The sequence below is a fragment of the Camelus dromedarius genome, chromosome 25 (assembly GCF_036321535.1).
Source record: "Camelus dromedarius isolate mCamDro1 chromosome 25, mCamDro1.pat, whole genome shotgun sequence".
Lineage (NCBI taxonomy): Eukaryota > Metazoa > Chordata > Mammalia > Artiodactyla > Camelidae > Camelus > Camelus dromedarius.
In genome coordinates this window covers 15,920,184-15,947,055 of record NC_087460.1, presented here as the reverse complement: position 1 = coordinate 15,947,055, position 26,872 = coordinate 15,920,184, and the positions used below count along the sequence as shown (strand labels likewise).

General features: G+C 39.7%; 2 long non-coding RNA genes across 7 annotated transcripts in view; both read left to right on the top strand.

Moving 5' to 3' along the window:
- Window positions 1–12,273, top strand: part of LOC116150333 (uncharacterized) — a 38,763-nt gene extending 26,490 nt beyond the window's left edge. For 3 of the 6 annotated variants that reach the window (XR_010377819.1, XR_010377818.1, XR_010377817.1), the window contains one exon: window positions 8,839–12,273. This is a non-coding gene — a long non-coding RNA (uncharacterized LOC116150333). The remainder of the gene's footprint in view (window positions 1–8,838) is intronic. The other 3 variants (XR_010377820.1, XR_004134030.2, XR_004134026.2) reach the window with 3 other exon arrangements.
- A 1,221-nt stretch (window positions 12,274–13,494) lies between these two features.
- LOC135319322 (uncharacterized) overlaps window positions 13,495–26,872 on the top strand; it is a 40,350-nt gene continuing 26,972 nt past the window's right edge. Inside the window, exon 1 of the long non-coding RNA XR_010377822.1 lies at window positions 13,495–13,733. This is a non-coding gene — a long non-coding RNA (uncharacterized LOC135319322). The remainder of the gene's footprint in view (window positions 13,734–26,872) is intronic.

The following is a 26,872-nucleotide window of genomic DNA, read 5'->3' as shown; positions in this document are numbered from 1 at the left end:
GGAAAGTTCTCTTTCCTTTAGAAGCCTAGATTTTTTATCACCAGTCTGAAATATTAATATAAATAGCTAACAGGACTGTTGACTTGTTTCAATGATGTAAAGCATTACAGTAGTTTCTTATACATGACAAAGTGGGGGAAGATTGTACACTTAGTATTTTTGTATGATTCCAAGATCATCTTGGAAGTTCTTTGCATGGTCTTTTTTTTATAATTGCAGGTGTCCATAAGTGATTTTTTGGAAGTTATCTTTACACTCTCTTCCATAGGATTTTTTAAAATGTCTTCAAGAGAAAGGAGGGGAGGGATAAATTAGGAATATGGGATTAACAGGTAGACATCATTATATATAAAGTAGATAAACAACAGGAATTTACTGTAGAACATAGGGAACTATATTCAATATCTTATAATAACCTATAATGGAAAAGAATCTGAAAAAGAAAAAAATACATGTTTATAACTGAATCACTTTGCACATTATACACCTCAAACAAACACAATATTGTAAACCAACTATAGTTCAATTAAAAAAGAAAAACAAAAACAAAATGGGGGCTAAGTATATGTCCCAAATTTATAGCCCCAACCTGGACCTCTCGAGTTCTAGACTCATAGATAAACTAATTCCTTTACATTTCCACAACATAACCATGTAGGGTTCTTGATAATTTCTTTCTCGGGTCAGCTCCTCCCACAGTCTTCTTCTCTATCAGTGGCAAATCAGCTTATAAAGCCATTCAAAATTGGCACCCTATTACTTCTCTGAACTCATCTCCTACTTATCTCTCCTTTGCTCACTCTGTTACAGTTATATATCCTTCCTTGCTGTTCTTTAAGCACACTCAAGAAGCTCCTGCCTCAGGACCTTTGCACTTGCAGTTGTCTATTTGCGATGCTTTTCCCCTAGATATCCCCTTGGCCTGCTCCCTTACCACCCTCAAGTCTGTACATGAATGTCATCTCAATAAGACCTTCCCATCTAAAACTGAAAATTGTCTCCAACCAAGTCCCCACCATTATCAGCACTTTCTACCCCACCGTCTTGCCTTACTTTTCTAGTTTGCACTTACCACTATCCGAACTACACAGAACTTAGGAAGTGCTTAGTAATTATTTGTTGAATGAATGACTATACATGGAATAGTTAGAGCCCACCAAATCTGCCTTACCCACCCAGATCTAAGAAAGTTCTGGAGAAATCTACTGTTAAAGTCATTGTTTTGAGAAAAGTTATAAATACTCAGGAGAATATGATTATAAAGTAAATGTGCCATTTGGGCAAAGATACCATTAGCCAAGAGGTACCCATTAACGCCGTAATAAGTACTACTTGTCAGATGAGCGGGATTTATCTAATCAAAAACAAAGCCCCGAGGGGTGGGGACAAATTGGTTAGAGTAAGACAGTGTGGGTCCAGCATGTGAGGTGGGGAAGTAGGAAGAGCAAGACGGCCAAATTTGCCTTTTAAAATTTTGCCGAGGACTTCACTGTGCCCAAGGGCTATATATTCTCTCTTCTTTTCCTTTCGCCTTTACCCTGTGAGTTTTCTCAGCACCTTTTTACAGCCATCTCTACTAACCAAGAAGGAACTGTTCCTATGTCAGTTACTTTTTCCAGCAAAAAAAAAAAATACAATGCATTATTTGTATAACATCATCTGAGATCTAAAACTTCTTTCAGTGTCCACCTGTAATCTTCTTGCTGGAGTTTAAGCTGATTCTTTCTTTGCGCTGTCTCTAACAGAAAGAACATGTCTGTTTAGCAAATAATTCATAGAATATCTCTTCCTACATTCAGAGATCCTCAAATTCTGTACTTAATAGGCCAGCTGAAAAGTTTAAAAGCTCACCGTTATTTGCTTTAATGTGGGGCAGGGAGAGGGGGCAGTTTAGTGGAAGTACTCTAGCCAGTATTTATAAGCCAAATTTAGTCAACCCGCTTTGCTGAGACACTGCACCTCGGTTTTCTCCAGTTTAAATATTCCAGACCTTTAAGCCTTTTCCTGTGAGGCCTGCTTCACAAACCTTTAATTAGTTTTCTGGGGTTTTTTCATACAGTCATCTCAATTCTTTCTTTTCTCCCTAATAACATGAAAACTTTCCAATCAGTAGATTTCTTTTGAGTCTCTGAATTCTAAACATGTATTTATACCCTAGCTGAAGAAAATGATGTATCTTTAAATAATGTATTTTCTTTACCTAAAACTCTATTATGCCAAACAGCTTATAAGTGTATTGTAGGGATAACTTAATCAGGAACCCAGAGTTTGAAACTTAAAATATAGACAGCCTAGGCTTGTGGATTTGTATTAATCCTGTGTGAAAAGTCAGAGTTTTAAAAAATTATCTTTGAAGGAGGATTTTGTGTACAGAAAGCATTATTCAGAATTGTTTAATTAAAAGTTACAAATTCTACACAGTAGTTTTTTTATAAAGTTACTAAATTCAGTTAACAAATAGTATTGTTAGGTCCAGTAAATATTTTCATTCACATTAAGGGCCATCAGTTAATGTTTGATCTCATTTACAGTTAAATGAACTCCTTTGAACATCTTAAATTCTATTTACTAATTTAAAATATCTGTGTTCTTTTTGACAGTCTAATTGTCTGATTTCACAAATGAAATTCTCCCTGATACCAAGTAAACCATAAATCTAATAAAATTAAACTAAGTACAGTGAACTTGAATATCTCTTAACTATTCTAATATGTGTATCAACTTGACAGGACCTCAGCTTAAATCACAAGTCCAAATACATTATGTACTATGTGTTTTAAAGTAGGAACTGAAAAACAAACTAGTCTTGTAAACTCTAGTAGACAAATTCCATACATTGGAAGTACCAAAAATGCTAAGTATATACAGATTTCTGAACATAGAATATGTTAATACGATGAGAAACTTTCCTACTCTTGGAATTGAAAGTTGCTTAGCCGCTAAGGAAGTAATTATGTCATCCTTCACAGTTTGGGGGAATTACCGCCCCATGAAAGTTTTACATTGTCTTTTCAGCTTGCCAAAGCTTCACAAGGACCAGATGGTACAGGCTGAGACAATATTGGATCCTTGTCTGTAACACTGGAGGTGCATACTAGCCTCTAGTAGAGAGTTCATCATTTAAAACAAAAGGTGGTCACTTAGCCAAAGACCTTAGATCTGAGTCATTTTATCCTAATTTTCAAGTCAGATTAGGTTTGTGACACCCACCCTTGAAACTGCCTCATTTGATTAGATTTTTGCATTTCTTTGGCTTTCAAAATATTTAAAGGTCTTTTTAGTCAAAAGCTGGCCTTCTTTTCATAGATTTTTAAAGTTTTGGAACCACCCATCTCTTGTAGGTATTTAAAATAACAATCCATTAAATTCTATCTCTGTCTCATGGATTTGTCTGGTTATTTTATCATAAGTTCTGAAATCATCAAAATGACACCTTACAAATCCCCTTCTAAAAATATATTCCAAGGAAATATTTATAGATGTGCAAAAGAATTTAACCACAGGGATTTCATCACAGTATTATTTTTAGTAGAAAATGACCTAAATGTCAAAGTCTTTTTTGTTATTTAAAAATCCTGTGAAGGCAGGAACCAGTTTGTTTATTTTTTATCTAGAATCTACCTAATGGCATTGCACATAGAAGGTGTTCAATATATGCTTGCTAACTGAATAGATAACTAGGTAATCTCTTGACCATTTCTCTGCAGCAGTTTTGACACTAGAAGCATGGCTTGTAGGGACTTTATATTCTAAAACATCTCTGTGAGCCATTCTTTAAAACGAATAATCGATTTTTTTCTACGTCTCATGTCAAGTGCTATGAAAACTCTCAGCTTTAATCCTCTCCTTGTAGTAATAGGACATGGCCCCAGGCTCCTCTTGGTAAAATTCTAGGTCTCCCACCCCTCTTTAAGATGCAGTTTTGAAAGAAGAAACAGAAAGAGGGACTTCTTGATACTCTTGTCACATCTGTCCTTTGACGGTAGCAGAAGATGTGGGAAGGAGAATGTCCCCAAACCAGCTAAGAGATGTGTCTGCCTTTGTTATCAATTAATCATATCTACATGCTTACATTTCCCAATGTTTGTTCAATAAACATGGATTCCTTCTATAATAAAGTAGAATAGGTTTTAAAATTATGCTTAAGTAATTCTATAATCTGCTTTCAACTTTTTTCACCATGTGTCCCAATGCCCTTGTCGGTCAATGGCAGGGGCATAGATCCTTGACTACAGTGTCACACCACGGGCCATGGAGGCTGGTGCTCTGCTGGGCTGAAATTCATTGTCATTGACACCTTAACCTCTACCACACCAAGAGTGAACCTGGTAACTCAGAGAGCAAAAGGGGGAGTCCAGAAAATATCCCAAAGCTTCAGTGACAGGCTGATTTGGCTCCTGGGAGCTCTGCTCCCCTCCTTGAAATGGAAACACAAGTTGGCAAATTCAAGATCTTTCCCAAGTCTTCAAGTAAACAGGCAGGAAGTTCTGTTTTCCAGGGCGAGGTAGACAAGACAACCAGATGACACTCTGTGGGCTATAAAAGGGGTGTGCACAAACACAGTTGTCAATGTTGAACAAGGGTTAAGATTTACTGTGAATGAACAGAGAGATCAGCAGGCCCAAAGACGAAGGGTGACAAGTGGGAAGAGGCACAGGCGTTTACCTCTGTCTGCACTGGGTGGAGTTGCTGGGAGCCCTTACATCCTTAGCAGCAGCCCTAGTGCTTGTGGGTGGAGTTGGAGTTTCAGCAGCTGCTTATCTCAAAGCCAGGTTATCATAGAATATCACAGAAATTGGTACAAGATCAAATTATTCACCTGCCTTAAAATTCTGAGATGTAGGTAAATGAGAAAATAGCAAATATGTTTCTGGGGTCTCACAGGGACCCTCAGGATTGGGAATCAATAGCACGTTGGATTGTCATCTTCAGATAATTTGTCTGCGGGTCTCCTCCCTATCCAGCCCCATTTCAGTCCCACAGCTGACATTGCTGGACTCCCATCTCCACCCCAGTGGCTCCTGATCTCCCTCCGCACTTTGAATCCCCAGCTCTCTGTGGCCTTCCCTCAGCTATCCACTGGATATTGAAGAACAGGGTATAAAATCATTGTAATATGTGATGTGGACACGGACGTGTATGTGGTGTGCAACATTGTGGTTAAAGGCAGGCTACACCCATGTGCTGATCCTGGCTCTGCTAGTCTCTCTGAGCCTATTTCATCAGAGTTAAAGTGAGGATAATGCAAAGTTCCCAACATTGTTGTCAGAATGAAATGACATCATGTCTGCTGAGGCACCAAGCATAGTGCCCAACTTAATGTGCGACTGGAAGACAAACCAGTATATTTTTCAAAACATGAAAATATGGCCAATAGCGGATGTGTTTCTCAGTAGTCTAGTTATTTTCCTTCTTTAGTCTTACAGCTGGTCTCCCGTCAGCTCTTTCTTAGTTCTGGACAAAAGAAATTTTAGCTATAATAACCACATCCAATTTAAATGTGGTATTCAGGACAACGTACTATACTATTGACTGTGAAAATGCAGAGATTTGGGATTTATGATCCTCCCGTTAAAATGGAGACCCCCTAAAACCAAGTTCCCCTGCCAAGTTTATGATTCACTTCTCTCTCCAAAACTTTATTCCCTTTCTTGTCCTGCCCCTGTTCCCCTCAGGATTAAGGAATATCAAAGTAAAGGGGGGATTGAAACAGAGCAGGACCCTGCAGGACCCTCCTGAGTAAAAAAAAAAAGTCTCTTGGGGATCTCCATTTCTTGTTTGTAGAAAAAGGCTTTAGTCTCCTAGGCTTTCCCGGAGTTCCAAAGAGCAGACTCAAGCAGTTACTAATTAGAGAAATGAGGGAATGCAGAAACAAAGGAAAAGCGGTCAAGCAAGACAGCTTGAACAAGCTCAGCATTGAAACAGAGTCCTAGTCCCTCCTCAAGGGGTAGACATAACAATTTGATGCATATCCTTGAGCTGTTCTGCAGAAACTAAGACCCTCATCCAGGTGGAGAATGGTGACTACATGCTCAAGCACATAGACCCAAGATTAGCTGGAACCAGAAGGTTAATGAATAAGATTCCAGAAGCATCACTCTCTTATCTCACCACCAACCAGTTAGAAGAAGGTCCACAAGCTACAACCCTCACCCTAGATGTTGCCTTTAAAAACGCTTCCCTGAAAGCCATCAGGGAGTTCCGGTCTTCTGAACACAAGCTGCCCTTTCTCCTTGCTTGGTGCCCTATGATTGAACGCTGTACTTTGCTTCACCACAACCCAGTGTCAGTAGACTGGCTTTGCTGTGTGGCGGGCAAGTGGACCCAAATTTGGTTCGGTTAACACCATGTGGCTTCAATATGTAGGTCCTAAGGAAGATCAAAGAAAGGCTTCTTCCTAAACTAAGCTGCTTTGCCCTTGCCTACAGTCTGCTGCTCGTGTAGGTCTTCCCTCTGCAAGGATAAGGCATTTCCTGGCTGCTCTGTGCTACCTTACCCTTCCCTCGCTGAGCACGGCTAGTAGAGCTTACAAGCCGTAAACTCCAACAGAGACTTGACCATGGAGGTAATACTCATCATCTAGTCCCTGTTTATATAGCACTTTGTATTTGTCTCATCCTTCACAACAACCCTACGAAGTAGCTATAATTATCCCAATTGCACAAAAGAAGGCATTAAAGCCAGAAGAGATTAGGTAGCAGTGGTGGAGTTTGGATTCAGAGCATGAATTTTTCACTGCACCAGCCTGTCTTCCAAATATGCTTATTATTTATTCATTTGGGCTTTTTCATTTGTGGATTAATTAGTTCAGTTGTGTCCCTTTCCATAAACTATTAATGGCAATACCTCTGAGCCAATGGCTAACGTTACAGTGAGGTTTTCTTGTATTTGTTTCATTCTTCACTTCAAGTTACAGTCACCGATTAACAAAGCTCCCGCCCTTCAGTTCTTAGGTGTGGCTTATTATGTACTTTCAGGACAAAGCTAAATGCTCTCTATACATACGTATTAAACTAACCAAGTGAATGAAGAAAAAGGGGACTCATAGTGAGAACCCCAAATCACTGCTATCCTCCAAAGTGTGAACCCAAGAACCTAAGTCAATATCTATTAATATTGACTCAAAAAGTCGAGCCCAGTGTCACTGATTTTCCAAATGAAGGACTTGAGTTACTTGTTTTTCATGATGAGGTGAGCCAGTGCAGAGCTAACTCAAATCCTTGCTTCTCAAATGTTTTTTAAAAAATAAATTTGGAAGCTGATATTTAGTTATAGCAAGCACATTCAAAAGGTGGCAATAACAACCGATGTTTCTTGTCGCCCAGTTTTTTAAAATAGCTTACCTATGTGTTCCTTGTTTAGACAGTCGGATATTACTAAATATTACTGAAATGCTACCTGCCAAGATTCAGCCCACAGGAGTATTTTTATAGGCAAGTTACATCTCCCTGAAAAAATTATCGTAGGAATACACAATACCGCCTACATCCCAGGGTCCAAAATCCACAAGCCGCTTCTAAGGACCTATGTCCCCCAGCAGCAGTTTTTCCCAAATGAAAAGAGCTCATAAAAATCTCAAAGGAAATGAAAACATCTTTTTAAAAACTTGAAGCATCAAACCATCCAGTCTCGTAAGAAGGGAGAAAACACAGGCTAAAAATATGCCCATGTTCTTTCCAATCCTGTTTATTACTCATAAGTAAAAATGTCCTGTATATTTTACTCATCCATGTACCATACATTTTATTCACATTTATTCAGTAGCAACAGGGCTAGAGGTTCCTGACAGTACCACGGCTTTGTCATTTGTGCTCATGTGCTTCAGTCCCTCTGGTCTTGGTTATTATCAACAAGAATCACGCTTGTGAATTACAGTTGGGGTTTAGAGAAATTGCATCAACCGTGAAATATCAGACATTTAATGAGTGTTTACCACAGGGGAGACACTGCACTAGGCACTGTGGCCATATTCACAATGAAAGAGAACATTTTTTTTCTCTCTAAAATAAAAGTGAAACCCAGATATTATTACTAGGTGCTTAATAAGATATAAACAGATTACTGATTTCTATAGACCTTTGAAGACTGAGCCATGAAAAAAAAGAAAGAATTTTTTTTAAAGTCTGAGTAAAAACAATTTGTGAGCTAGTATTTTGAGATGATCAGTGTTTGAAATTACAAGATTCTCTCTAGCTGCATTGATTCTAGGGCCCTGTGTATTGCTGTTTAGAGTGGCATTCAGCAAAATGCATTCTAATTTGAACTGAGTGAAACAAAATTGATGCGAATCTCTCAGAGCCTTTAATGTGGTAATGAGTTCCCCAAATGTATTCGACAAAAGAATTTTTTTTAGCAGCACATTTACTAATATCTAATGGTACCTATGTATATGTCCACGTTTGTCTTCCCAGGAGTCTGGAAGTTCAAAGAGAATTTCTTAAAAATTTTGTGCTCCTTTTTGTTATCCGAAACAATTAGAAGTATCTTTTGAACCATCAGAATGACTGCCTTATATCTGAGTAGTGTTATGTGATTTCAGTGTCCTCATTTGCATTTCTGTTTGTGATTGGGTAAATAGCAAGCCAAATAAAATCATGCTATGTTGCAAAAACAAAGATTTCCCAGTAGTTTGAATAGAGGAAAGTGGTAGGAAAACTGAATCATTACATTGAGCATAGTGTATAGACTTGTTGAGCTCAAGAGAAACTGCTCTGGTTTCTAGAGCAGGATGCCGGTGTGTGTTATGTCTCTATATGCGCAGGTATGACAGTTTATAAACGTTAGCATAGTTAAAATTGTAGAACTTTACAAAATTGTTCTCCTGATTATATTTTGCAGGACGTTGTTAGAATTACTAGCGGAACAAAATAAGCGATAGTCACATGTTAAAAAGAAAAAATAACAACAGTGCTAATGGCAACACATCAAAGGATTCATCACATGGGAAAGCAAAGAAATCATGCAGACAAGTAGAAAAAAGCCCACAAACACCTGTCTTTCCACAATTTAATGCAATGGTGACAATTTAGTTGCAGCAAAACAACATCAACCAGGATGTTAATTCTGTGGATTCACATTGTGTTGATTTAATTTGACTTTGACTTATAAATTTGCTCTGGTTTTATTGACAGATGAGAGCCACAATAATTATGCACACTTTAGCTGACAAAATCTGAGAAAAAAAGACACACAAGGGAACTTTTACTCTAAATACTTTCTAGTACTTATATTAAAAGCATTATACTTTCATAAATACGTGTAAGTTTCATTATATTTCATTTCTAGAACATTTATAAATATATAATATAGAAACATTATAACCAGTTATACTTGAAACCGAATATTCAGATACTAATATTAATCTGAATAACATACCTGGTTTGCCTTACTGATGCCACGTTATGGAATCAACTGTTCTGACTTTCAGACACCAAAGTTAAGTCTAAAACTGAAGGCACATAGTAAATTTTGGCTGAATACTGAAGTTGAAGCCAGACCTCAGTGGATCCTAAATTATAAACATATGTGTACTTTTAAATTTTTCACTCAGTGCCTTATGACATATATGTTTTAAAGTAGTTTGGACCCATAAAATTTAATATAGAAAGAGCATTTGTAACACTGGTGATTACTTTTCAAAAATCAAATTATGGCGCTCTCTTTTTCAGTATCTTTTAAGCATAAATTTACTGAAAAGCAAGATTTTTTTTAAATCAAGGAAAAGAATAAGACTATGTCTGGGGGAGGGGGGTAGCATATGTGTGGGAGGGATAGGGGTCCATGGATAAGTAGCTTCCTGCAGTAAAGACCGTGGGCTTTACATCCATACGGTCTATGTTCAAAATTTACTTCCTCTTCTTTCTAGCTGAATGATCTTGGGGAAGTTAACTTATTTTCCAGACAGTTGGTGTCTTTATTTATAAAACTGAGGCAATAAAATTGACCTTTCAGGGTTGTTGATAATAATGTTCAAGTTAATTTATATTGATAATAATAAACAAGTTAATTTATGTAGATGTGTAATAACACAGAGGCCATCACCTAGTAAACAGTCCATAATGTGTGGGGCAGTAATTTCTTAGGGGAAAACATTTTGAAGAGGCCCAGTGTAAGATGTGATCCAGCCTCTGCCTTTACTAAGCAAAGTACATGAATATCTGGGTGCCTTTTCTGCCTTCTGTTTGGTGCTGTGACCATCCACAGAACGGAATTCTCCGGAGGCCAGAGATGACTGAGCTCCTTAGATGAGAAGTGTTGTGACAAAGAACAGTGATGTTCCGACCGGTTCTGTCATCATCGTTGCAAATGCGCCACACGGGAAGACTTTGATTTCACCACCCTCGTTGTCTCCTGAGCTTTTGGCTCAGACAGCTGCTGGAGCCAGCGCCTCCCGTGTCCCTCAGAGAGCTGTGAGCATCGAACCAGAGCAGCCACATATGAACTCCTTCCTACAACCAGGAAAATCCCGAGTCTGCTCATTATACCAATCATATCTCTAGAAAAATGGAGAAGTGGGGAGCACTTTGCAGGAGGTGGGCTGGAATTCACCCCGTTCTGCACAAATTTCAGTTTCTTCCCTGTGAAGTTCAGTCCCTGACCTGCAGTCTGGGAGAACTGGGATTGTTTCCATTATTGTTACCATCAGCAGCCACGTTGTTACTTACACTGTACAAAGATGTTTCTTCTTGTCTTGAAATAGGGCAAATGCAGTGTGAGGAACGATCATTAAAAGTAAAAATATGCCCCCTCATTTTTCTAAGATAATGCTTTAGAAAACGTCGTTGGTCATCTAAGACAAAGCTTAGTTAGGTGATTTAATTGTCACTTTCAAGAATTTACCAAAAATCTCGTTTTAGATTATTTCAGTATTTCTATGGCAAGAATTGTCATTGTATCTTGTTTAATTAATGTATTTGCTGTTTTGCTACAACTGTGTCCTCTTTTGGAATGTTTGTTTTTTTCATAGAATGTTAAATACATTTATTTCATAAGTACCGGGAGAAAATGAGAACACTTTCAAGAGCTGGACACCTGCTGTATTTCATGCATCATGCCAGCAAAAACAACCAACAACAAGCCAGTAAAGGGAGGACCAGGGAGACACAACGTCTGCCAAGAGACGGCCAACAAAACTGGTGAAAGAGGAGGACTCGGATTATTCTGTCTTCTCCTGCCCCTTGGGTGCCCCACAAGCCATTCAACTTCAGCAGAGCATTATTTGCACCTGCCTTATTGAGGAAGCAGACATCAGGCAACATGGGCTTTCCTTCACCATGAATTTCCTTGGGTCGCTGAAGAGAAAGGAGCTCACTTCCTGTCCAGGGAAGCCTTCTCGACTATGCGTGATCTCATCCTCTCTAGTCCTCTCCATGGCCTTGCTCTCCGTCAGTCATCCTTCCATGAAGTTCCAGTCACCCTGACCGGCCTGACTTCTCCTCAACCTGTAAATATTTTATTTTCCCCTTCCCTGTCCTAATGTCCCATCTACTTTTCTTCATTACCAACCCTTCACTTTTCAAATCTAGGTCTACTCCTTCTACTCGCCTAAATTGGTTCTCCTGGAAGTCCCATGGCTTCCAAACCCACTGGCCTTTTCTCTGTTCTTACCTGTCTGACCTCAGGAGCATCTGACTGTTGACCATCTACTTCTGCTGAAATTCTCTTCCTTCAGGTCTTGGACTCCCCTCTCCGACCTTTGACCTCACTGTGCTTCACAGACTTTTCTTTCTCTTCCACCAACTAAATGAGTGCTGCTAAGGGTCTTTCCTGACCCTCTTTTATCTCACTCTCTTTGTGCTCTCTTTTGGAGAGTTTATCTCAATTCTTTCCCCCTTTTGGAAATGATTCCAAAAACTCTTGTTTCCTATCCTTACTTCTCTCCTATTTCAGTGCCTGAATTTCCAATTGCCTGCTACACACCTCCACATCCCCAAACAATTTAAAATTTAAAATCAAAGCAAAAGGAGTCATCCCATCTCTGAACCTTGCGCATTTAGATTAATGCATTTTCCTGCCTCCAGGAGCATTTGGGAGCACATTCAGCTCCCTTATTTCTCTCATTCCCTCCATGAACTTGGTGAAAAAAGACCAGACTTTGGAACCAGATTGACTTAGGTTGAATCCCTCTTCTGCTGCTTTGAACTGTGACCTCGGGCTAATTGCTTAATCTCCCTGAGTTTCTTCATCTGGATTAATCAAGTGCCCATATTTGCCCAACCTACAGATTGTACCAATTAAGTGAAATGTTTCATAAACCACCTTGAATGTGCCTGATGTGCAACAGACATGCAAATAATTTTTCTTTATTTTGCTTTTTTAGTTTTGCTTCCAAATAGTCTCTCCTATCTTAGCATTTTTTTCTCTCCATGTCACTGACATTGTCACCTCTGTTGTGGGACACAGTGGGGTGGCCGGTCAGTGAGCCAGTGATACATGGGTTGGTAAAAGAATTTAGCAGAGATAAAGTATGGGACTAGAAAGGAGTTTATTAGCATATGCTGTCATAGACCTCAGTGGGCCACACAGACGAGAGGTGCCTGTGTGAGCCCCGAGGGCCGGCTATTGGGGTCTTTTATAAGGTCAGGTCACAAGGTGCCTGATTGGCTTGTGCACAAGTCTCTGATTGGTTGTAGGTGAGGTAAGAGGGTTACAGTCCATGAAGGGTGATGGGGTTTATGACTCTGATGAGGTGAGCTGAAACAAGAAAGCCTGAGCTATTGTGCTATTAGGCCTTACCTAGGGCTGTTAGCTTGTTAGGGGAAACACACCCAGGAAAGGATGTACTGTGTCTGTTGAAGGGTCACAGGCAGACCTCTGAAAGCCCAGGAGTTGGGGGGCATTGGACTTTGAAGGAGGTCAGTTGGCCCCATTACCGCTTGTCTAGATCATTGCAACTTTTTGAAAAATATTTTCTTGCCTGTACCATCTCCCAGCCTCCTGTCCATCCTCCTTCCTACTACTGGAGTTCTTTCTAGAGCACTGACATAATCTTGTGATGCTGTAGAGGGTAGATTACAAGTTCCCCGTCTTGGTATTCAAGTTACTCCAAAACCTGGTCCTTTTCAACCTTTTAAAATCAGTACTTCACACACATGTCCCTAAGCCCAGCGTTTTAGCCAGACTGGACTCTTAGCTAGACATTCTTCACTTCCCCACCTCGTTACTTTTGCTCACTCAATGCTCTTTAGTGGCTAGTGGTGTCCTAGGGCCCAGTTAGGTCATGCAGCTTTGGGACTTACTGTCTGCAGCTTAGTGAAACAGTCCTCAGAGGAAACCACAAAGAGGTGGCTTTACGTCACACAGAAATTTTGGGCCAGGAACATTTGTAAGTGCTTTGGAAGTATTAACTTAGTCCTTATAGTGACCCTATAAGTTAGGTATTATTATAATCCTAATTCAAAAGATTGGGAAACCCAGGCATTAAAAAAAAAAGTTATGTATGCCCTGTGCTCAAGGTCATAATAAAGAACTAATAAACAGCAGAGCCAAGCTTCACATACAGATGGTCCAGGGAGTTAAGAGTTTGCTGCTGACTCACCCCCGTGCTGTCTCCCCTAAGTGTCTGCGGGGGCGGTGCCGAGGGAAGCAGCTCCAGCTAAGGTCACCAGCCCACGTGAAGCCAGACCTCAGCAGGCAGGACCAAGATGTAACGCCAGGCAGGTCAGGAATGAGATGCGTGGATGTGTGAGGAGGTCCAAGGTTGACAAGTGCAGGATGAGCAGGCAGGAATGACGGTGAGTGAAGTTCCGTGGCTCCTGACCACTTCTGGCACGGTGCCCGCCATGACTTCTGTTGTGATCAAGTTGGGTGTGGTCCAGGGACCCAACCCAGGCACGTCTGTCTTATTAACCATCACTTGTGTGTCCCTGTCCCCTTTGAGAGGTGAGCCTCCAGAGAGGCCGCATCGTGGGTCCCTCACCCTTGGAGCTGCCACAGTGTCTGACATGACACCTGTATTTAATCAACAAATAATTATCCAGTGCCCATTTGTGTTACGAACCCTGTGGGGCTTAGGACCATTTCATGGTCCCTTCCCTCAGAGTTGCTTTGGTGCATTTTCCTCTAATTGGATCTGTAAATTGTATTTGTACAAGACATCTGATTGCCAAGAGTTTTCTCCGCAGTCTTTGCAGAAGCTATACAAATCCCCTTAAAACTGCAGGGCTGTCTGGAAATGAAGTAGGGCTGAAATGGCTCTGGGGAGTTGTAATTAGAACTGCAAAGGTATCACACCGGTTCCTTGCCGTTTGTGAATCAAACCTGATCCCAGTAAAACTGCTACACTTGGCTCGATTACAAGGGCTGTGCCCTTACCCTTCTCTGTGTTCCCCCTGGTGTCTTGCACAGATTCTAAATATAGTAGGTTTGCTGTATATTCCACCTGATAAGAAATGCTAGTGAAAATTTCACACCTGAACACTTTCTCTTTTTATCTTTGAAGTTTAAAGTTGTTTTCCTCAGGGGAAAGTTAGCAGTTACAACACAGAAAAGTCTCAGTTATTTGTCACAAGTCCCCAACTCTAGAATTTAACAATAGCAGGGCAGGGAAAGTTTGAGATAAATGCCTCTGTTTCACAAGTTCACACAAAGTAAAATTCGTTCTATTCATTATTGACCAGCAACCTAGACACTCGATGTTTTGCTTCTCCTTGGGATAAAAAAGTTTTTATGGCCGTTTCCCCTAAATCATGTAATTATAGGGATTTGGAAATTACTGGATCTACTCTCTGGCCTTCAGGCAGAACTATGTTTAAAAACTTCCCTGAGCAGTTGAGAACCGGCCCTGTTCTTAGAGACCTTTAGAGCAGATGGCACAACCATGACCAGTAACCTGCTGTGGTGTTTAAAAGCTCGGGTCTTACTGCTAATCTAATCTTCTTTTCAACATTTCTGTCTCTTCCTCTCTTCAGTGAGGCTTGACAACAACTGGGTGACTTTGTATAATTACTTCAGAGTCATTTCTCTTTCTCAAGAAGAGACATGAAAACATTTAGGAAATGGAATTACTAAAGTGTATACGCCTGTATGTGGGATCTTCCTGGACTCCAGAGATGCTTTTATGAATATAGAGAAAAATGACTTGCATATATGGTGTCATTGAACTTGGAGTGCAAATATTTGAGATTGAGTCCTGATGCAAAATCTTACTAGCTATGTGGCTTTAAAGCAATATAATAATCTTTATGAGATTCAATTTTTTATGTGTAGAATGAGATCACGGTAACCCACCAGAGTGATGTTTTATATACTGTGAAATATATAAAACATGAGTGTTGGTGTCCCAAGTATAAACGCCCCAATCCTGTTCCATCTCTACTTTAGCTTTGTAGAAGAGATTATTCTTGGTCTTAACATTTTAAAAAAAATCCAAAACCATGTTTCTCCTGGGATGGGAACATGTCCATTTAGCCGTAATTCAACATTATTCAGTTATCACAGGAAAACAGGAAGTTATCCTTGTGTACCTACCTTCTTCATGAGGTTGTACGTTTCTCAGGGCAGGGATTCTGCTTTATTAATCTTTACTGCCCCCGCTGTCGGCACAACGTGCAGAGTGGGTAATTAGCAAATATTTATGGGCTTCAAGAATTGCCCGACTGAATTATTTAGACCACTTTAAATGTTAGCTGGTTACCTAAAGGGAGATTTGATGTGCCATTAATTACCAGCAACTCCTTCTCATCTTCAAGTGTATGGAAAGATGTTTTTCTTCCTGTCCCCTGCGTACACCACCGTGAAGAGCCTTAATATTGAGTGATACAATGTATCCTAAATGCTGAACTCTTCTTTGCCTGGATACTGTATGTTCATCCTGAAAGTGAAAAAAAAATGGTGGTTACACAGATCTGTAAGATTAATTATTAGACAAAGAAGCAAGAAAGATATTTAAAAAGGGACATGAGTGAAAGAAGGAAAGAACATTTAAATGGCAAATATTTCACTCCAGGGATTTGCCTAAGCATTTGAAAATCTTGGGGCCAATTATGTGAACTCTGGAGACTGTTGGGAGGGTAGTTACAGCTCTGTGGGTGCTGGAAAAGAATATGTCTTTTCTTTGCACAAGCTTCCAGAACTCGTTCTCATGAATGCCTAAAATATTTGTTTTATAAAATCGTGTCAGGAGGGCTTTTTCTTCTTCTTCTTCTTCGCCCTTGCTTCAAGAGAAACGATTGTCCTCGTTGGCTTCTTCTCAAATACAGCTTCATGTTAGTGTATGTTGTTGGATGTTTGTAGCAACTTCATGAATTCTTTCGCATTTTTCAGTTTAGCTGTGTGATTTAAGCCTTTTCCACTGAAAATGTAAATTCACCAAAAAGGGTGTAAGTGAGAAATTTTGCTTTACCTGTTCTTTTTGGTTAACCTAATCAACCAAAAGAACTACCTGAGTTCACCTCCCAAGGTCTGGGGAGGAAATGAATAGAGATGTTTTTCCTAAAGATCCTTGGGATTGGGCATCCTGCACATTTGGCCCAAGTGGGCCGATGGTCAAAGAACCTGGGGGGATCCCAGAACCCACGAAACAGTGTTTTTTTGGATGGACACAGCCTATCCATGGCACTTGGACTACATAAGACCATTCATACCCAACTGGAGAAATTTTTGATCAATCATAGACTCTTTGCTGCTCATCATGAGTGTAACCTTACCATTCCTCACAGTGTAGTACTGCAGACACCTAATAGGAAATCCTCTTACCACCCCAGGTACAGAGAACACTGACACCGTTGAAGTACGTGATTTGAATGCTGGGTATCATGCAGAGGATTTACGCATTCTGGGATTACTCTTCACAGCAAGGGAGCCTCTGTGATTAGAGCCTGTCCTCCATCACCTTCAGACCCTTTTGGAAGTTCTGGATGCCATTCTAATATTTAGTGCAAACCAGGGAAGTAAGCCAGAGTTAAACCTTTTGATCGGAAATTAATTTGGAACCCATACCTCACTTTTGAAAGGATGTCATGTTAAATTTAATGCCTCTCCTAGTACGAGAAGCTATATGAAATAAGCCTTCTGTCAAAATATATGTTTCAGCCACGTTCTGATTTACTCTGGGAATTATCCTCTCAGCGTGGGTGGAATTGAACTGAAATTACCTAAGTAATTAAAATAATTGATCATGGTAGTAGGTGTAAGAAAACAACTTCCAATTTCTGCATCACTTATGTGAGTATCAGGTTACTGTGCTTTTGAGAATTGGTTTGGTGAAGGCTGACAAGGGCAGAGCAACAGTTCTCTGGGTTTGGAAGAAGTCTTTCCCCTTAAGGATAGATGCTTTCATGAAGAAAAGAAAATTGCTGAAGCAGAAAAACTACAGAGGTGACCTCTAGGTAGATAAGAGAGAAGACTTCTATGTCCATTCTGGCTAGATGGTGAAAAAAAATCTAGGTGTCTGGAAAGTGGGCCCTACTAGCTGGGGTTAACAAAAGCCTTTTCCACATGGACTCAGGAAGAGGGGTAGGGAGGATGGACCTGCGCTTTGGGATGGTGTACAAGATGAAATTCTCTAAACTACCTTGTTAGCTAGATTTCCTAAATTCTTTTACTCTTTCTGTTAACTTTCTTTGCAATTGCTCAGCCGTCTAGTAAAAGCTCTTTTGAAGCTACAGATCTGTTAGGCCTATTAAGGATTATAAAGAGCAGGAATGGGTGAGAGTTCTGAAGATGACATCACAAAACTTTAACACCAGAGTGATGGCAAAAAACAGTCATCAGCGAGAGTCTCCCAAGAAGGCGAGGAAGCGCTGCGTGACCCAGTGCTCTGACCTCTGCCCTGACCTGCGGAAGCTGCTGGGTTTTACCAGATTAAGAAAAATGATTTTAGTGGGAAGGGATAAACTGGGAGTTCGAGATCTGCAGATACTGACTGGCATATATAAAATAGATAAACAAGTTCATACCGTATTAACACAGGGAACTGTAGTCAGTATCTTGTAGTAGCTTACAGTGAAAAAGAATATGAAAATGAATATATGTGTGTCCATGTATGACGGAAGTACTGTGCTGTACGCCAGAAACTGACACAGCGTTGCAAACTGACTATACTTCAAGAAAACAAGAAAAAGAAAAAATGATTTTCCCTTGCAGGTTGGATTGGTGCATTTAGCCTAACTAGGAATGAGATGTTTCCGTTAGCTAATGAGGCTGCACAGACGCAACTGAAGATTTTGGGATGTGCTGGAGGCATCCATGTGACTTTGTATTTGAGTAAGCCTTTAGTCTAAATGCAAACATTTAGGAACAAAAGGTAGAAAAATCTACCATAGCACTGGAATATGTGTTGCCAGTGGGCAGGTATTTGCTGCCAAGGAAAAAGCCATGTAATGAGGAAAGATCTGTTAGAAAAAACACTGGGGAACTGACCAGCACAAAGTTCATGAGGTCAAGGGGCTGGCTCTTTACAGCAAGGTTTCCAAGAACACTATCAGTACAGAAGGGTAGCTGGCATATAGTAAGAAGCCTCTAAGGTGGTCCCCAAAGACCCCCCACTTCCTGGTATTCACACCTGTGTGTAGTTCCCCCTTGCATTGTACCAAGGTAAGGTTGTGTGACCAATAGCATATGAGAAAGTGATGGTATGTCCCTTCTGAGATTAGCTTAGAAAAAGATTTCAGCTTCCATCTTGGGAGATTATCTATCTATCCATATCTCACTTTTTATCTATCTTTATTTCATCGGTCACTTTCTCTGGGGGAAGTCATGTCATGAGCAGCCCAATGGAAAGGCCAATGTGGTAAAGAACTAAAGCTACTTGCCAACAGTCATATGAATGAGCTTGAAAGCAAATCCTTTAGCCCCAGACAAGACTTCAGAGACTGTAACCCTGACCGTTTACAGGACCGTGATCTCATGCATGACCCTGAGCCAGAACTATCCACTCATTCAATCCAGATTCCTGACCCTCAGAACTGTTTGAGATAATAACGTTTATTGTTTTAAACTACTAAATTTGGGGATGATCTGTTGCACACTGATAAATAATGAAGGCATGGCAGTATGGAGCCGAGAAATCCAGGAGGAATGTTAAATAGAGGAGAGAGACTCATATCTTAGCAATACTCCAGTTCATTCTCAGAACATCTTCTGATATCAGGGGCTTTTGGTTGGACGTTAGATGAGAGGTAAGATGTTGATTAGCTCGTCCTCGTCAGATCTTCCAACAGAGGGAAGAAAATGCCGAGTGTGGACAACAGAAACTCAGTTGGACAGGACCATGTAAAGTCAGAGTCCAAGCTGAGAGAAGCTTTTGGGAATCTGTTCAAGAGTAGAAGGAATTACCTACCAACGTGCAGGAGTAATAGGTGAGTGGAGAAATCCACTTTCCACAAATTGACTTCAAAATGGCGAGGAGAATGGCCATTCAAGACAAGGAGGGGCTCAGCTTGTTTTTCACCAGCAAAGTCGGAGACCTTATGGGGAAGGGTGGCCCGAGAGCAAGGCATTCATGGTAATTGTCTCCAAATAATCTTTCTGCTTTCTGGGGAAAAGAAAAGCACACGGGTCCATAAGCAACCTCAAATCAGAGAGAAGCATACCCAGGGAAGGGGACTTTAAAATCTCAACTCTAAGAAGTCCTTGTCTTACTGTAATTAACTGAAATTTCCAAGTGTCAGATTTCCATGTGAGTGAGGTGAACAAAACAGCCAGCTGGGTTACATGTCTTGCTCTGGGAAAGCTAACCAGCTAAATAGAATACTCCATGGAAATATTGAAAAAGTTTAAGTTTAGAAGAAATTTCCTGACAAAATCTACCCCAGTCAAAGCATGTGGCGTGCTCTGATAAAACAGAAGGCAGGGCAGCCACTGATTGTGTCCTGAGAGGTCCAGTGGATCCTAGGGAAATAGGAGTGGTGGTCCTGGTAGTAAGGCTGTCTCTGAGATACCAATTAAAAGACAGTAGCTTAGGAAAGTTTCCCAGAAGAGCAGACTCTCTCTGAACCCTTCCCTTTTGGGGATGGTGATGAAACAGTGAGAGGTGTATTAGAGGCAAGGAGAAAAAGACATTAAAGATTGAACTATAGACCAAATTATTCTGCCAGTGCCATCTCCAACCAAAGGTTATCCCAGCAGGGGATAAAAGAAATTGAGAAATGAGACTAATGGGGGAGGGTATAGCTCAGTGGTAGAGTGCATACTTAGCATGCATGAGGCCCTGAGTTCAATCCCCAGTACTTCCAGTAAAAATAGATAAAATAAATGAGTAAACCTAATGACCTCCTCCCCCTCCAAAAAGAAAGAAGTGAGACACTAAATTATAAATCTGTAGGGTATTTTGAGAGGAAAAGCAAATAATGGGAAAAAGTTGAGGACAAGTATCATTCTAGCATCAAAATGTGAGGATTTATTCTTATTAGGGAAAGTAGCATTATATTATAGGATTCCTCATCTGCTTCTCACACTTGCTAGCCAATAATTTACTTAGGCTTTAGACAAAGTAGGTCATTGATTATATTATAGGACAATAGGAATTATACAGTGTTAAGAGGAAAATTAAAAGTAGGTTACAAACAGGATATGCAATATAATTCTACTTTTGTTTTTTAAAAACATGTATGTTAGACACAGGGCCAAGATGGCAGAGCAGGAAGACCCCGAGGAAGGCCTTCCCCCATGGGAGGAAAGAGGTGTGATGTCTCCAGTTCACTCTTACATGTCTCAGAAGAAAAGATGTGCGGCATAGATAGACATAATGATAAAGCAAATAGGACAATATGTAAAATGTTGGTGAATCTGAGTCAAGGGTATATGAGAGATCCATGTATTATTGCTATTTTTGCAAGTTTGAAATTGTGTCAAAATAAGAAGTTATAAAAATAACGTTAGGGATGTACTGGAATTGATTTGTACCAGGCATCTGCTCCCAGTGAGCAAGCAGGGATGCAACTCAAGTTTTTAGAAGTTTAGGGGAAGTTGCCAGAATATTTACAAGGAACTCTGGAAGCTTCTCAGATCTGGTGGAATCTTTATTCAGCACAGGTGATACCCTATGTGGCTGTGCATCCCTATGGAAACCTGGGGAGGCCCATATTCCACTGGGAACATGGTAGGTTACTGCTTCGTTCAGATACCCTTCTCCATAACTTTCCATATCCTTTGCTATTCCAAAAAAATTTTTGAGGGTGATTTATTGGCTTTGCATATATCCTCTCTACAAACTTAAATCCCCTGCTGCACTGTATTTTGCCTGGTCTTGGGCGTGTAGGACAAAAATGAGGCCAGAGGAGGTATGGGAATATTAATCAGCTGAGAAATGCTCTATGAGCATCAAAGTTGGAAATATCTGGAAAATAACCTTCTACTCCTGGCTGAGGACATAAAGGGACAAGTGGGAGCTTTATGGATTTTTCTTATCCCTAAGCACCACCGCCTGGCTCCTCCATACTCATAAAGCTTTGTACTACCTCAAGCAATGAGGAAAGATCTGCGGCTAAAAGAAATAAGAATAATTTTACATGAAACATTGACATCAGCATGCTGTAATGGAGATAAAGCAGAATTTGGTCACGAAATACCTGGGTTCAAGTTTGGCAAACCACCCCATTTCCTTGTGTCTTCATTTCTTTATCCATAAAAGCTTCATGTTCTGGAAGGTAGGCAAAACGTTCTTATGCAACAAACAAAACAAACAAAAACCGATAACCATAAAGGGAAAGACTGATAAATTGGACTACATTAAAATCAAGAACTTTTAATCAGAAGACATCATGAAGAAAGGGAGAACACAAGCCCCGAGCCAGGAAAAAAATAAGCTGTAATATAAATAAATGACAAAGGACTCATAGCCAAAATATATTGAGAACTCCTACCAGTCAATCAGAAAAAGATAATCAAACGGAAAAAATGGGCAAGGGATTTCAACACACACTTCACAAGAAAAGATATCCAAACGGCAATAAACACATAAAAAGGTGCTCAATCCCATGACTAGTAATTGGAGAAATACAAATTAAGTTGAGACAGTACTACACACCCACCCAAAAGGATAAAATTAAAGACCAACAACAGTGGTATGCTGACCAATAGCCAGAACAACAAGAACGTTTACATGCTGTCGACAGGAGTATAAATTGGTATAACTAAATGGAAACAATTTGGCATTATTTAATGAGGGCCTATTTTGTGACTAGACAATTCCACTACTGGATATATTTACCGTAACTCATGCTCATGCACCCCAGGACACACGTACAAGAAAGTCCATAAAAGCATTATTTGCATTAGCCAAAACCTGAAAATCATCCAGATTTCCATCAACGGTAAATGGAAAAATAAGTTGTGGGATATTCATTCAATGAAAATACTTCAAAAAAAAAATACTTCATTGCAACGAAAATGAGCAAACTGCAGCTGGAAACAACATTGGTAAATCTCAAAAACATCTTGTGTGGAAGAAGTCAGGCACAAAGGAAAACAGTATAATTCTATTTAAGACTAGTTAAACAAACAAAAAATACAGTATTTAGAAACTCACAGACGTAGAAAACAAACTGTGGTTACTGAAGGGGAAAGGGCTGGGGAGGGATAAATTAGGAGTTTGGGATTAACGGATACACATTACTATGTATAAAACAGGTAAACAACAAGGACCTACTGTATAGCACAGGGAACTATACTCAGTTTCTTCTAATAACATAATGGAAAAGAATCTGAAAAAATATATATATATGCATGTATGCATATAACTGAATTGCTTTGCTGTACACCTGAGACTAACATTGTAAATCAACTACACTTCAACTGAAGTGTAGTTGATTTACAATGTTAGTCTCAGGTGTACAGCAAAGCTATATATATATATATATTTACATATAATTTAAGGATGCATATATGGGTGGTTAAACTATAAAGAGAAGAAAGAAAATGATGGCCATCAAGTAGAGGCTAATGAGAGTTGAAAAAGGCATGAGGGGGTTTTGGGGATCTGACAGTGATTCTTGATCTGGATTTGAGCAAGTTTTATCAGCAAGCAATAGTTTCAATTAATAAATAAGGTTTCAAAAATCGCGTAAGGATGGATTTAGACTTGCTGAGTGTAAAGTCGCTGAGCGTAAAGCTTTGGCAACTGCTTATTGTGTGTCGGTGCTAGGGCTGCACGTGCTGTGTTTCTTCTGGATCCGGTGGTTGCGCGGTGATTAGGTTAATTCCTTGAGCTGGATGTTTTGTGAACTCTACTATGTGCATACGCATTATATTTCCTAACAAAGGGTTTAAGTTCTGTTTTAAAGGATGCAGTTCTCTCCGTCTTACCTACATCAGATGTCTAAGCTAAATAAGAAATGTAAAGGCATTTTAAAACTATAATCTACCGTTCTTTATACTGCTGTTTCTATTAATAACAATAGGCAAATGCCTATAAAGAATCAAAGAGCCATATTTAACAATGACAATACTAGAGTCACATATCCTTGGTTGAAAAATCATATTTCTAAGGGCCAATGGCTACCCGCCGAAAACTCTTGTTAAAATAAATTCATCCTGTCTAGACCAGCTCAGCATCACAAGTGAAAACAGATGACTTAGTTATTTCCTTTTCTTTTTAAAATATGGCTAGTAATGCTCATTTATATGACTGTGGGGCTAAATATGTGAAGATTAGGTCAGAAAACTCAAGGTAAGACTTGAAAATCAAGGAGAAAAATGCTCATTGAAGAGCTAGACGCATAATTAAATTACTATGTTTCTTCTGTTTTCTTGCATATAGCTGAGGTTTATTTTAAACAGTGAGTATTTATTACTGTTGATAACATCGGTGATAAGAGTAATAATAAATAGTGCTGAATTTCAGCAAATGTTTTAGTTAATATCGTTCACTTTGTGAGCTTAGTAAGGATCTTTTCTTCAATTCTCTACCCTACCGTGTCTGCAGTCTGTTGCCTATTATTATTAATAAATTATTAACAAATTAGTACTTTCATACTGCTGCTGTCTCTTCAGTGATTTAGTGACATACATAAAGACAGGAGTTTTTATGGGAGAGATCGCTTCTGTATCTCCTAGGAATAATCCTTAACTTCCCCCTTTCTCCATCCACAACTAATGTCACCTGGTCCTGCTGATTGTACTTTTGTCTTTTTCACAAAAATCTCTGGATTCTGTGTTTTCTTCCTTCTCACTGGAAAGGATTTTAGTTCCCTCCTAGAAGCTATTAAAAAGACCTCCTAACTGGTCTTCCACTTTTAATCTCTCTCTCCACTAATTCGTTCTTCACATGAAACACTTTCCAAAACAAGATTCAGTTGTGTCGGTCCCTCTCCTTAAAATCCTGATGGCTTACTCCAGCGTCTAGTTTTACCTCCTGCCACCAATCCCTCCCGCCCCCCACCCACACCCCCAACATCCCCGTGGACTCCAGAGATAAACAATGCTGCAGTTACACTGAACCTTTGGGCATGGTCCCAGCCCAGCCTTCCTGTGCCTGTGTGAGCTTCCTGTTTCTTTCCACTGGCACACAGTAGGCACTCAGTAAGTGTTCATCAACTTTAAGGCTGTTAGACCTTTATGGAAAAACTCCTGGCTCCCGCAGGCATTTAGTTGCTTTCTGCTTTGGGCTCCCAAAGCCACTGGTTCCCCTCTTTATTATCCTTTTGTAACTCTTTTCTCTTCAAGAACAGGAACCCTATTTTATTATCTTTGTATCTGAATGCTACCAAGCGTGTAGTCAGTGCCCAATAAAATGTAACTTTTCTTATTATTTTTCTATTTTTTATGAACCATACAAACAATGTCAGCAAATCAGTGAGGAAATTCCTTTGAGGGACCTGGCAGTGGCCGCTGCTAGGGAACTGACCCTTTCATTTTAGCCTCCCAGCTGCATGGACTTTCAGTAACTAACAACTGGACGTTTCCTCTGTACCAGTTACTGTGCAAGGTGCTGGGACACAATGAATCATAATCCCATTTTCATGGCTCTCTTACCTGGTGGAATGATAGACCTACCACGGTTGGGTCTGAGAAAAATATTTTCCTATGTGCCTCCGCTCATAGGAGATGCCTGGAATGTCCCACGCAGAAAGGATCAGCTAGCCTTTTTTTTTTTTTTTTAATCTTAGCCTTTAAAATAGCTCTTTTCATCATAAATGCTCAGACAAGCATTTCTCAGCTCCTCTGTCACTTTCAGAGTATCCCCCAAAGAATCTGATTTGAAAAAAGGAATCTTCAGTTGTGATGACGTGAAATTGATCCTCGGTCACACGTTCTCCTTTCTCAGACAGCAGCACTAACCACCATCCTATTAAGTGGCGCCAATTACGTTTGAGAGCACACCATGTGACCAGGGTGCCATCCAGCCCCGTTTGAATGAAATCTTTTAGATTTACAGGCCATGTGGAAAGTAAATAATCACAGACCATCAAGTAACTTAGGGTGAAAGATAAAAGATACGATGCTAAGGCATTCCTTTTGTTTAAGAAAATAATTTTCTTCCTTTGTAATGTAACCAATGTCGTATTTTTTTTTTCCCTAACAAAAAGACTTTAAGGAAAGGCTGTATGTTGATTATTAAACACATACATGTTAAACTCTCATCTTCCAGACCAGGTTGAGAATGAAAGTCAAACATTCTGGTTAATTATCTTCCTGTGTATGTCATTCATAGATGATCAGCTTTCCAAGATTTAGAGTTGATAAAATTCACATAACATCATAAATATAGTGATATAATTCAGCCTGGCCTCGGGAAAAATGAGTTAATAGCTAACTTTTGATCTCTCTCCACCCTGCCCAAAATTCTCTTCATTTTGTCACATTTCCTAAACTTGAACCAATTCAAGTTTTATTTCAGTTAACAAGCTCTGCATTGAGAATACGGACATTCCAAGGGGACTGGTCATTCTCAACCTAGTACCATTCGGTACCAGATTGGTTGTCTCCCGAAAACAGTCTAGTGAAAATTAGGGTCAGATAGATTTTTTTTTCCCCTGAATCCAGCTGAAAATAAAGGCAGTTAGGTAATGAAAGTTCTAATGAATAAGGAGCTAGAAGAAGTGGTGAAGTAGAAGGAGGAACACTGTAGAGAGTGAATTGGATCATTTCTAGTGAGGGGCTTTGGGATACCAAAGGAAAACAGGAGAACATCCGGTACTCAGAGTAAAGATCATTAGCTGGGCTACTTTCAGCAGCAAAATTGGCTTACGCAGAAGTCAGGGAGGTTTTACACACACACAGGGTTCAGCTCCACTTCTCTGTCAGCGCTTGCCTTTGCCTCCCTCTGCGTGTTGGCTTCACCTGCTGCCTACTGAAGAAGGCTGGAGCAATCCCAGGTGCCGACTCCAGATACAACACAGCCGTATCCAGAGGAATGTGGCGCTGCCTCGTCCTCTGTCAGTACAGGATGGCCAAACCTTCTCCTGAAGCCCCCAGGCAACACTCAAGAGGGGAGGGCTCCAAATAGAAGATTCATAAGCTTCAAACTTTTGCCTGGATTTCAACTCTGATTTTAAACTTCTCTTGAATTATTATCTACCGTCATTATACACCAGTCACAGAAACATCTGTCAATAGGATTTTCTATGTACCGAGCACCTGTTAATAGAAACAGTCTATTAAAGGAATTATTGAGGGTTTTAACTAGGACATCGTGCTTCCTTTTTCCAACCAAAGCTGGTATAAAACAACTAATTTTTGCAATAATGGTTTCACAGACAGACTACTACATGTATCCTGTAATTTAATGAAAAGTTAATTTGATACATACATGAGTACTAACATTTTATGATTTCATGTTAAGAAGGGATTATGTGCTGTTTAATTTAATATTTAGGTGCATTTTCTAGTATTCTAGTATCATGGCTATTATTTATTCATTTATTTATTTATTCTACTAGTATTTATTAGCTTTTTATTTAATTTTATTTTTTAGTGTAATGAATTATATTTT